The 13,141-nt window shown below is 32.1% G+C and overlaps 1 protein-coding gene across 3 annotated transcripts in view; it reads left to right on the top strand.

Annotated features, from left to right (window-relative positions):
* Positions 1-6,625: 6,625 nt before the first annotated feature.
* Ptpmeg (protein tyrosine phosphatase Meg) overlaps positions 6,626-13,141 on the top strand; it is a 205,052-nt gene continuing 198,536 nt past the window's right edge. For all 3 annotated transcript variants that reach the window (XM_085817528.1, XM_085817527.1, XM_085817525.1), the window contains exon 1: positions 6,626-6,779. The gene's annotated coding sequence lies outside the window, so the exon portion shown is untranslated. The remainder of the gene's footprint in view (positions 6,780-13,141) is intronic.

Genomic DNA, 13,141 nt, shown 5'->3' with positions numbered 1-13,141 from the left:
AGCCCGGCAGTAGACTAATAGGACGATATCCGTCTGGTCGGGTGTGATCTTTAGCCGGTTTAGGTAGTAAAATAATTTTAGCAATTTTCCAAGGTGTTGGAAAGTAAGAAAGAGCAAGACAAGCATTAAAAATACTTGTCAGGCTGCAGGTGATGTTAGGCGGAAAATTTTTAATTGCTGTATTGCTGATTTCATCAATTCCTGGTGATTTCTTTTGTCTCAGGTGTTTGATAATATTAGTCGTTTCAGTAGGAGTGGCATATTTAATCGGAAGTCTGACTGAAGGGTTGCGCAATCCATTTGCGGTTTTGCAGCTGAGGATGGTGGTTCGGTAAAACCATCGAAACAATCCTGTGAAAATTTTGTAAATATAACGCTGATTTTTGTTGTTTGACTTCTGAATTAGTATAGTATGTTATGTTATGATACTTTGTTATATGATATTATGTTATTTTACGCTATTAAAATAAGTGCGCATGAGATTTAAAGCCGGTGCATTTTTGAGTTCTCCGTGTACTAATGAAACCAGATATTGCAACCAATGAAAGACCCTCAAATCACGTGTTACACGATCATACACTCACAAGTCATCGTGAAACAACTTCTTTGGAGTACTCCCAAGTATCACTCTGCGTAACCCACTTTGGAAAACACTACATTAGACAGTCTACTAACCTATTCCCTGCTTATAAAGCCACTTCAGCCTCTTGATATGACACTTCGAGGAATATTCAGATCTTCGACTACCTCCATTTTTGTGGGTGTTCTCATCAAAATTTATCAATGATCCGCTACTTTTACCTTCATGTAAATTATGCCTTATAATCACAATTAATGAATAATAAGACTATTAGAAATCACAGGAAATTTAAACAGTGTTAGTCACTCACATTTCAACAAATATCCATTGCGAAGCATGTTATTTGTTGCCAAATCTGTATGCTTAATTCCTTAAATTGTATATATACAGAAGTCCAAATCTGTGTCCAGGTGCAAGTAATAACATAAAAAATTATTCCATTGACCATTGGCTGAAAACTTTAATTAGTGAGCATATTCTTTTTCAAATTATCGTTTCATTTGATTGGTTTGTATCGGTATCTATCATTTCAAATCATCCATCAGTTTGATCGGCATGTGTGTGTGTGTAGCTGTATATATCTGTAGCTATCTATGTATCTACCTATCTATATCTCTGTCTAACCATCTAACTCTCTCTATATACATATTTGAGCACATTTTTACTTTACCTGCTCCCAAATCAACAGACACTACAGATATCTATATCTGAGTCTATACAATATCCTCCCAATGCTTTGCTAAAGATTCGTGAGTATTATAATTAGATATGTATTCTCTACCTGTTCTAGTTTCTTCCTCATTGGCATTTTTACATTTTATTAACGTATGTGTCGTTTATCATAACATTTCTTTTAGTTTTTTTACTTAATTGCTATGCATTATATTTTATTCTATTAATATTAATTTCCGTTCTGCATTCCCAAAGCAGAGCACCACCCAGTTGTGTAACTATTACTCTTTGCCAGGATATGATTTACAAAACTCGTAGTCCAGGGCAAAAGCGTTCACGGAGACCGCTCTTCTAATTTAATCAATGTTGCGGATGCTATGTAAATATTTCACGTAAAGTATTTCGTGAAATAACTTTATAATTTATTACTTTTCATCCAAAGTTATTTAAATAAAAGCATTCATCTTTTAATACGTTTTGTTTTTATGGTTTAGTATATGTTGCATAAAGCATAAACTGATTAATTTTAAAATAGGATCTTACATCCTCCCCTACAGAAAGTGAAAAAAGGAACAGCCTAAAGTGTTCTTATCGATTTTGCAATAAATTTTAGGGAAATTATAGAGATATTACCAATTAATGCAATTAAACAGTTTATCAATTTAATAATCATATACATCAATGAAATGCAGAATTAAAAATTTCGATTTCTTTCAAACATTGGAAAAATGATTTGTGGTTCTCCTTGTATCTTTAAATTCTTAAAACCTAAAACTAAAAAAACGACGTACTATTTCACATATTTTAAAAAGTATAGGAGAATTTGAGGCTCCCTTAAAAGTAAATGCACATATCCCATTTTCTCCTCTGACCTGCTCTGGATATAAAACCATGCTCTTTTCAAAATTCTGTGCGGGATAATAGTATTGCATCACCAGGATACACGGATTCGGAGATCCAACCCCAGTTGAAAAGTAACATGTCCGGGGGTATCAGAAATAAGTGATGCTAAAATTATTGTAAAATACATAAATTTACGATTTCAAATCTTCCGTAACATTAAAAGGCATTCTGTCAAGCTGGTGAAACAAATATAAATAAAAGTTACAGGAAATTTAATTGGTAAAAGGTTAGTATGAAACTCCAAGGGCATATTAATTATTTACATTAAAAAATACAGTCGACGAGCAAAAGATACGATGCACAGAAAAATACGCCATACAAATTCGAAAACTAGAATTATTTTGTGTGTGCGAAAACCTTTGTACTACAAACTTCCTCGAAGTTAGTGAACAATGCAAACTTTTTTTCAATGGCTGTCGAAGCATTTTTGAGCCTTGATCCATATCCGGATGTGAATGCAGATCTTTACTGAAATGATGCCTACTCGAGGATTAACGAGATGAAGTCTCAATTTGCAGCTAACCAAGGTAAGTGTGAGTTCTTTAGGGCTAAATACCACTTAGGTACGGATACTGATGGTGATAATCCAGTTAGAGTTCTAGATATTTTTAGTAATAGATGTTGTACTAATAGTATTGTTTAAGCCTGGTACTAGTGTGTTAAATGGTAGTTCTGTAGCGTCGACCTCTAGGAAGCTATCATATTCGAATGCTGTAAAATCTAACTGTAATGTGCATAATTCTTCTGCTCTAATATTTTGAAAGTAGCTGAATATAATAAGGTGTCAAAGAACTTTCAGAAGGACTTTCAGAACTTGTGTGATTTCACTTCTTCTAAGAAAACAGCTCGGCCCAGAAAATTGTTAGGAATTTCAGTGACATTGATGTTAGTAACAAATCTGTTATACTAGGAAAAATGAATGTTGATAGTGATAGCAATGTTTCAAATTATGTAAATACTAAGCTAAGCAGTGAGGCTTCACAAAGTGGGGATGCAAGTAAACGAAAAGTTAAGCCTATCATGGTTATTCCCTTTCTGAAGTTTCTACACTTTAATAAAAAAAAAGTTTCTAAAGCAATATTTAAGGCTAGAATTTCTGGTGATTTTCTAAAAATCTTTTCTGATACTCCAAAGGACCATAGAGTATTAACCAGGCACTTCCTTCAGACAAAAGCTCAATATTGCATTGTTAATCCTAAAAAGTTAAACCGGCAAAAGTAGGGTTGAGAGGAATCCCTTGGGACTGCCCTTCAGAGAAAATTAAAGACGAACTTATCTCTCTTGGTTTGAATGTACTAAAAGTAGCTGCCATAATTAGATTTAGACCCCGCATACCTGTGCCTTTGTTTCATGTTCAGTTAGTTAATCAGACTGGGGTGAAGAAAATTTACGGACTTGAGAACATTTCGTGTTTACGTATAACTGTTGAACCGTACAAGCTAAATGGTGCTGTAGAACGTCATATCATAATTGTCAATATTTCTATCACTTCTCGGACGGGTGTAAATTCGATCCGAGGTGTATTAAGTGTTGATTGCCTCACAAGAGCTCAGATGGTGAAGGTCTCCAAATCCACCTGATGTAATTGCAGTGAGAAACATGCAGCTAATTATACGAATGTCTGAAAATCCTCTAAATTCTATTCTATTTTATCTTTTCAAAATAGTCAGGCATCTATTTCTTCACTACATAAATCATATCAACTGACTTCAGCACGCAAACTCAGAAAATTCCTAGCTCCCACAAGGCATCTGAAAGTGCAATAAATACCATGGAAATATCACAGAAAATTAATTTGGCTGAGAGATCTAATTTCTCAATGAAGAAATTACGAAACAGTCGTGACAATATTTCCAATATCATTACTGACTTTTACAGTATGATCTCGGAGGTCAAGAAAATAGTTACTGATTTTTCTACTCTGGACATCCTACAAACAATTAAAGGTAAATTAGATGAATAATAAGCCCATAGACATATAGATAAATTGTTTGTCATTTTCAACCGAAGATTTATTCAACATCCACGTGGAGATAACTAAATTATTTTCTATATGATACTTTACTTTATTGTTGGTGCATTTTCCGTCTTTATTATTTTCCTTGTTTGGTTTATTTTATATTGGTAATATAAATTTACAGTGATATTCAGTAAATCTTTGGTTCTCGTGAATTTTGTGTATTTGGTTACAACTGATAAGATGCCTTATTAACTCACACTTAGTTTTGTATCTACGCTGTTACATCCTACTCTGAATGCTGTTACATGTGTTGGATCTTCTATTTAATTCATTAGCTCGATAGCTTGGCATATAATTTTTTATGCACTTTACTATCTAATAATTTTAACACTATGATTCACTATTCCGTAACATCTGTAGTACACCGTTGCTATGCAAGCGAATTACATTTCGATGGAGGCAGCTCACCATAGACCAAGTTCTCTGGTGTTTGCAATACTAGAAGTCAAGGAAGTATTAATATTACTGTTTTTTTAAGATTTTTGTAGGGTGTGCTGTTTTCAATGAGGAAACGAAGCCGTCATTGGTCAGTGTTTTATCCGACCCATGTTTTTTGCTGGGGCACTGATTACGCTTAGTATTATTCGAATTTTTAGGCAAACCCTTTTTCACAGCATTTGGATTCATTTTGTAAAAGTTAGCATTACTAGAGTTTTGAGCACTTACAAATACATCCAAATTTTTACTAGAACTAGCCAACATTTTGAATTTTACTCCTTTTATAAACATCAGAATTTTTCTAATACATGCAGCACTGGAAATTTTAATACAACTAACAACATCCGAATTTTTACCATAATTAGCAACATCCTTAAGAATACAACCACATGAGTTTACAATAAATTTATTATGGGCCCGAGAAACTTCAAACATACCTTCCAATAATTTGATCCTGTCTTGCTTGGCAGTAACTTGCAAATCCAATATCTCTTGGTGCTGGCTTTTATCCTTTTGAGAGCTTTCCTTAGAAAGTCATCACACACATTTCGAATATAATCGATAGAGTCCTGAAGATTCCTCTGAAAGTTTAGGGCATTTACATTGGTCTTCGATTAAATCTTTGGTAAAAAAATCCACTTGATCATAATATTCTTGTTTAATAATTCTGTCAGAACTTGATCCATTTTAGCGGGAGTATAATCAATATCACAGTCCGAAATATCAATATCATTTTCACAATCATTATCCAAATTCACTTTCGATGTCAAAAAATACATAGCTAGAAGATAAATCTCAAAGGCCAGCACAGTTTGAAATAGTGAAGAATGAATAAACACATGATTGTTAGATAGCCCAGAAACTCTTGAAGCAGCTTTGCGCACACACACGTCCTTCATAACTAAGAACATACAGTGAATTTGAGTTTCAGAAAGCAGTTCCTTCTTTTACTCTGTATCACATGAAGAACATCGGTGAAACAAAAAGACGAAAGTAAAAGTCAGGTGACCACCATTAGTCGATGAAAAAGGTAAGTTTCTGATCGCAGGTACAAATCAGTGAACCGAGGAATCTAGTATGAGTAAAAAATGTTAAGGATGGAGAATGTCAGATGGATAATTGTGCTTCTCTCTGTGAAATGGAGAACATCTAAGAGAGTTGATGCAGTTGTTAGGATGAGTGAGAACTGAATAGAAGAAATTTCTCGCAAGTTTTCGAATATAATCTTGAATTGTATCTGCTTTGAGATCACGGTGGATATACGCTCTTGAAGCAGCTTTGCGCGCACACACGTCCTTCATTGTCCGTGTCTACAGGTCGAATACTCTTCTACAGAATATCACAGCACGTAGCTCTTTCTACTTTCTCTTTTCACACTGGTAGTATTCCTTTTTTAACTTTTCATTTTTCATTGCAAATATAATATTAGAGAACACATATATATGCTAAACATAAGAGAACAAAGATATCATTCGCTGAGATGACATATAATGACATATATAATACAGATGACATAAAGAGCTATCTGATTCTTATCAAAAGTCGAGTAAAAAGATGTTTCTACATCTTGACACTCGAGAATAAAATACGATCTGTGTGTGTGTATGTGTAAAAAGAAATTCATTGGAAGGTTTCTTCAAAGATCTTTGTTCGGAAAACTCAGTCTTGGGCAAAGCTATCTCAAGGTGGTGTTAAAATATGAGATTCCAATATCCGTTGAGGTCTTAATGGATCATGACTAAAAGCGTAAGAAAACCATTATTAATAGTGCAAAATTAATTATCAATAATAATTTAAAATTTCCGAATGCAGTGAATTACTTAAGTTTCTAAGTAATTCTCAAGTGTTATCAAATTTGTTAACGATTTAATATTATTGAATTTATTCTTTCTAAAGAGCTAATAACGAAAGAATAGCAGACGAATTTTAAAAAAGTTTCCTCTTGTTGCCAATCGAATATAAATTTCTTTTCTCCTGTCACGTGACTGCATCAGTGTAATTCGCCATTTTGATTCGTTGATGTTGGTTTTCGTATGCCGATTGATTGTTATGAGACGCTCCATACTAGTTACGAACGTAAACAATCCTGAACCTTAGTGATATAAGAGACTATCCATAAAGCCAGTGTTCTGGACATTGAACAAAAGCTGAAACTGTACTTATAAGGTAAGACTGATATGATTTCAGCCTAATATAATATATATTTTAACTGTGTTTATGTTAATTTACAGATCATCTGTTATCCCACAAAACTGCATTAAACATTTTCAATTTTATTTGAAGATAATAAAAGGGATTTTATTGCTTTAAAACATATTAATTTGTGTCTGCGCATATGCATATGTAATTAGTATACATTTTCAACTGTTTTTTATTCGTTCATTGTATTTCATGTTAATCGAAATTTTATTTTCTCCTTATAATATGAGAAGAATATAGAGTGTTATGGAAAAAATATCCATGAATAAATTAAAATTATCCATGGACGTATAATTTATATACACGATTGTTTTACCACATCATTAATTTGGTGATGTGGGGAATTTATTTAAAAAATCTTTCTCTGTGCTGTACGCCGTATACTTACTCTGCTTGCATTTACGCCTTATATTGACTTTTATATGTGGTGTGCACAACCGGCTGAAATGGTGACCAACTTCTAGTTAAAAAACACAACCGGAAATTTTTGTTTCTGATGTTAATTATATTTTTCGAAACCTGTTACAGCTGTTTTTTCAGTACAGCAGAAAATTAAGATTAATGGGAATAATTTTGATAAGTAATGAAAGTTTCACTAGTTTTGAAACTGCATTTAAGATTTAGAGTTTCAAAATTCGTTGAATGTACACAATAGGTATTAACTTTTAATAAAATCCATAATTCAGTCTTTAGCATTCATATGAAAGTGAAAAGCTTCACTAATTTAAAGTACAAAAACAATTATCTCCTCTTATTTCCTCGTGAAAATTCTTTGGAACTGTTTAAAAGATTCATTTGTAGTTTCAAAATTAATAGAATATACAAAACAGGTGTTTTCTTTAGCTATTAATAGTTTGCAAATTTGAATATTTATTTAGTATTCATATTGAAACCAAAATATTCACTGTATTTTGAAAAACAAAAACAGGCCTCTCTCCTTTTTATTTGCTAATGGAGAGTGGAAACTATCATCTGATCTTTTAAAATTGACTAAATCCAGTTGATAATTAGCAGCAAAAGAAGATTTAGTTTTGCTATTTGAGAACATTAAGTTTAAGCAGTCTTATTTATATGTTTGCATTCACTGCAGAAATTTAAAAAACTGAAAAGTGTGATATATCGTTGCGAAATAATATTTTAATTTTTATACAACATTATTAATTCATATTTCAATACTCCATTTTGGTATATAAAAACTTTGGCAATATCTCAAAATTTTTTACAGATGGGAAAAATGATAATTTATAATTGCAAAAAGTTATTTATGACATATATGCATATTTTATGTTTTAATTAGGTATTTGTCCTGAAAATCAACCAATAAACTTACAAACAAATTTTTGTTTCTTTCATACTGTTGGAAAATTTGTGATGTCTAAGAATGGATTCAAAGTACGAGTCAAAATATTGTCCTTCATAAGCATATCCCGAGCATATCCCACAAGCACATAAATTTAAGACCAAAATATATTGACTTTTCAAATACGACAATAAGAATGCATATAGAAATGGTTATGTTGCTTAATAAAACTGAGGATGATTGCCAGAGTTTGGCACAGTTTGAAAATTTGGCTGGTGGATTATACATTTATCTGCACCATTTGCTGAATTTAATATTGGTCAGGGCAAGTGCCAGAGCCAGTGCATTGAGTGGCAGATTTTAAAGGCAGCAAAAATGTTTAAATTTATGAGCCAGTGGGTGGGAGAATCTAGGAAAAGCAGAGACTACACCAGGCAGCTAAAAGTGTAGTGCCAGCATTGGGTACTGTAGTTGGTCAAATTATATACCATAAAACAGCATAAGTATTACTGTAACTGATGAAATGTAAGAGAATTTTGCAGTTAGTATATTGTAGTTGTTATAAGGTGGAAACTTTTGTTAATGTAATGCATTTCTATTTTAGTGCAGCAACAGAATATAATATCCATGTGTATGTTATAAAAAGTGTGTAAAATAATTTTTTTCTTTCTTTGCTTTCATTTAGTGCAATACAAACTGTTGTTATCTAGACATTACAAGTTAAAAAAAAAACAAAAAAAACTTGTAGTTAAAGGAAAAAAAAAAAAAAAAAAGTCTGACTAAATATTATTTAATTTTGTTTAGATCTTTGTATTAAACAAAAGGGATTTTGTTTTAAAGTTCATGTGTTTTTTATTAGATGAATTACAGTTCATAATTTAAATCCATCCTAGTATGTGAAGAGGAATATCAATAAAATATTGAAAATAAAAATAAATATTTATGAAAAGTAAATACAGTACAAAGTCTTTAATCCAGACTCGTCGGAACTTCAGCGATTTCAGATTAGGGGTTTTTCCGGGTTATAGATCATCAATTTAAATCTGGTAAGATGGCATGCAGAAATTATAAAATTAAAAATATGAAACTGTAATTTATGAAATAAAGAGCAATTATGATCTAAAGGGTATCAAAATTTACACAAAAAAGCTTAATATTAATTTGTTTACTTTATTAAACATTTCTTTCAATGTAAGTTGTTTAAGTTGCTTCATTTTATGTGCTAATACTTTCTCTTTGCTTCTATACACAGACATAATTTCTTGTTCAGTTGCAAAGTTCCGCTGTTCAAGTCCTGTAGTTGCTGTGCTGAGAATACCGACTAACTTGTCAATCGAAATTTTTTCGTTTTCACTAACCTCTCTGTCACTTTCTTCATGCCTTTATCCATTTTTTGCTTGTTTGATGGACATTGAAACATGCTTTCGCTTTGTAGATCCTTTGGCAGCTCCAGAATCGGAAACTCTTTTTGACATAATTGAAAGTTCAAGTTTACTTTTTATAAAATTCCTCTAACAGTCTGCAAAAAATAATAAGCCGGATCCAATTAGAAGATTAAGGAACAACACAATCTGCAACATTAACTAAATTGATAATAAGATAATTTTAGCCTAGCTTATACCGTCCGTTATACATTAAGCGTGCATGCATAAACGTATTATGCGCATGCGTATACGCTACGCATGTGCAGAAAGTTTGTAGCTTTGAGGTCCGGATTATAGATCATTCCGGATTATGGATGTCCGGATTGAAGACTTTGTACCGTAGTACTTAATTTTTACTTCCTTGTATGAAGTAAAGGAAGTACTGTAATCGCGAAACATTTTGCGTAACATATCTTAACAGAAATATCCTTTGTGACTGTTCCTGAATCCATTTTAACTATTTTTTTGAACATCTGTTTGTGTGGGCTGAATAAAGCATTTTTTAAAACCCGAAGGGATTGTAAAATGCATTTAAAGGATAACTTTTTTGTTTTTGTTTTTTGTGATGTATCGTGCATAACTCAAAAACAATTAGCTATAAAAAATTGAAATTTTTTTTATGGCACTGTTAGAATATCTAGTTATGCACCTCCTTTTTTTTATTGCAGTTGGCAGTGCCAAAAATATATATATCCACTCAACTTACCAGGCTTAAAGTCTTTACCTGGCCTTTATTTTCGCAATTGTTGGTAGTAGTCATATATTTTGAACTGCAGAACTGTTTTAAATCATAATAGTACAGTACAAAGTCTGAACGTCCATTATCAGGAATGATCTAAGATCCGGACCTCGAAACCATCAACAGTGTTTTCTCATAGGCATTTGATTCCCCCTTTCGCACATAATAAAACATCTGGAGAATCCCGATTCTTAATTTAACTTCGACACTAAATAAAATTCCTTGTTATTGAAGAAACAATCATATTATAGCATAAACTTGTACGATCAGTCATTTGGCTTCGTTGCAACATATCTGTTTGGCACACATCTCAAATCGAAACATTCCACATAGATCCATCATTGATCTGACGCCAACCTGGCGAATCATTATTTATTATACTTTCTTTCCAAACATGCAGTGATGATATACTACCTGAGTCATTATTCAAGTTGTCATGTTTATCAAAACATGGCAACTTGAATAAGGACTCTAAACAACTTTTTTTATGTTGTTTAGAGTCTAAACAACTTTTTTTATGTTAGTAATTGAATAACAAAGTAGTATGGTAACCTTTTATGTTGACATTACGCTTGGTGATGATTACAGATTTAAGTTAAATGCACTAAAAAAATGTTGACGAGGGAAAATTTACCAAAAATTTCTTTTCGTATGCTAAAAATAGATTTTATTGATGGTACTCATACATCCAAAGATTACATTTAGGGCTATTTGAATTAAGAATAACTGATTGTCTCACATATACTTTACCCTCAATAACCATGATTATATGTGAGAATTTATTTATTCAGAACTCTGATAAGTCTTAAGCAAGTCCAAGAAATAGACATAAGTATAATAAATAACTAAACTAATACAATTCAGGCTTAATTGTCTCAGTGAGTAAAGGAAGCAACGGAACAATTTGTCGTTAGTCGCCAAGCTCATGATGCATAGCCAAATATATATAATGAAGGATAGCTAAATTTGATGATGATAGCTGCTAATTTTAAAGGCTTTCAGATATCGCAAAACAAAGGTGAAATTTTCCAATTAACAGATTTTGTAAAGAAATGTGGAGAAGCGGTAATAAATGAAGATGATATAAAAGAAGTTTTTCATTGTGATGACAGTGCTTCTCAATCATCAATCAATTAATGAATGGTGAAATCTGTAGTATGGTTCTAGATCCAGAAAATACCGCTACCGATAGTGAAGAAAGGGACAGAGAAGTTACTGAAAACGAGAAAATTTTGATTGAAAAGTTAGTCGGAATTCTCGACATAGCAGTTGCAGGACTTCAACAGTGTAATTGAACAAGAGATTATGTCTGTCTACAGAATTAACCCCTTAACTGCTGCGGGCGTATATATACGCCTTGCTCAGCCGATGCGTTCTGCCCCAGATGCGCCGCCGATGCGTTAACTTTGCGAATAATTTTAGGTGTAGCAGCGCAAAGCAAATTATAGCAGTTTGGAAGGACGTATATATACGCCTGGGGCAGTTAACGCATCGGCTGAGCAAGGCGTATATATACGCCCGCGGCAGTTAAGGGGTTAAAGAGAAAGTATTAGCAAAAAAAAAAAAAAAAAAAAAAAACGAAGCAACTTAGCAACTTGCATTGAAAGAAATGTTTAATAAGGTAAACAAATAAATGTTAAGCTTTTTTTTTGTAAATTTTGATACCCTTTAGACAATAAATACTTCATTATTTCAGAAATCACGATTTCATATTTTTTATTTTATAATTTCTGCATGCCATCTTACTAGATTTAAACTGATGATCTAATATCCGGAAAAATTCCAAATCTGGAATCCGGAATCGCTGAAGTGAGTTAGGATTTTGGACTTTGTACTATATTAGTGTTTTGGCAACGTCAAATTTTTAAAAAACTAATATTTCACAAATAATGAAATCTAACCTTTAATACTATACTGTCTTTGGAAAATATCTTAGCTATCCTTCACTGATATTTGGAAAAGTTTAATACTCAATATGAAAGAAAAAAAAACTATGAGATTCACTTCTGTACCACAAAAACTGACGGGAATATTTAATTTCAAAATTTGCAGTTTTTCTTGTCATTTTCAATTTCTCTAGAGGAATTGATTTATTAAGTTAGAATAATTTGAGGAAATAAGTTTCTATGAAGTGCAGCCAAAAGTGTGTATAATTTAGTAGGCCATACAAGAAAGTCATGTGGCGACCACAGCGGATTTTTTTATTTAATGTTATCACAAAAATTTCATTCATACTAGAAACTATTATTTTTACTTTTATTTTTTATTACTACAGTCAAAAGTCGTTAATCTGGACTCTTCGGGACTTCGGCGATTCCGGATTATCGATTTTTCCGGATTATAGATCATCAGTTTAAATCTCGTAAGATGGCATGCAGAAATTCTAAAATTAAAAATATGAAACCGTAATTTATGAAGTAAAGAACAATTATGATCTAAAGGGTATCAAGATTTACAAAAAAAAAAAAAAAAAAAAAAAAAAAAAAAGCTTAATATTTATTTGTTTTTACTTTATTAAACATTTCTTTCAATGTAAGTTGTTTAAGTTGCTTCGTTTTATGTGATAATACTTTCTCTTTAATTCTATAAACAGACATAATTTCTGAGTTACAAAGTTCCGCTGTTCAAGTTCCATAATTGCTGTGCCGAGAATACCGACTAACTTGTCAATCAAAATTTTTTCATTTTCACTAACCTCTCTGCCACCTTCTTCATGTCTTTATAAATTTTTTGCAGCAATTCTACTTTTTGTTTGACGGACATCGAAACATACTTTCGTTTTGTAGATCCTTTGGGAGCTCCAGTATCGGAAATTCTATTTGACATAATCGAAAGTTCAAGTTTACTTTTATAAAATTGCTTTTAC

This window comes from Stegodyphus dumicola, chromosome 5, assembly GCF_044657685.1.
Source record: "Stegodyphus dumicola isolate Sdum_Otavi_A_Nest chromosome 5, ASM4465768v1".
NCBI lineage: Eukaryota > Metazoa > Arthropoda > Arachnida > Araneae > Eresidae > Stegodyphus > Stegodyphus dumicola.
The sequence above is the reverse complement of the archived record's forward strand: the minus strand, read 5'-3'. Positions and strand labels throughout refer to the sequence as shown.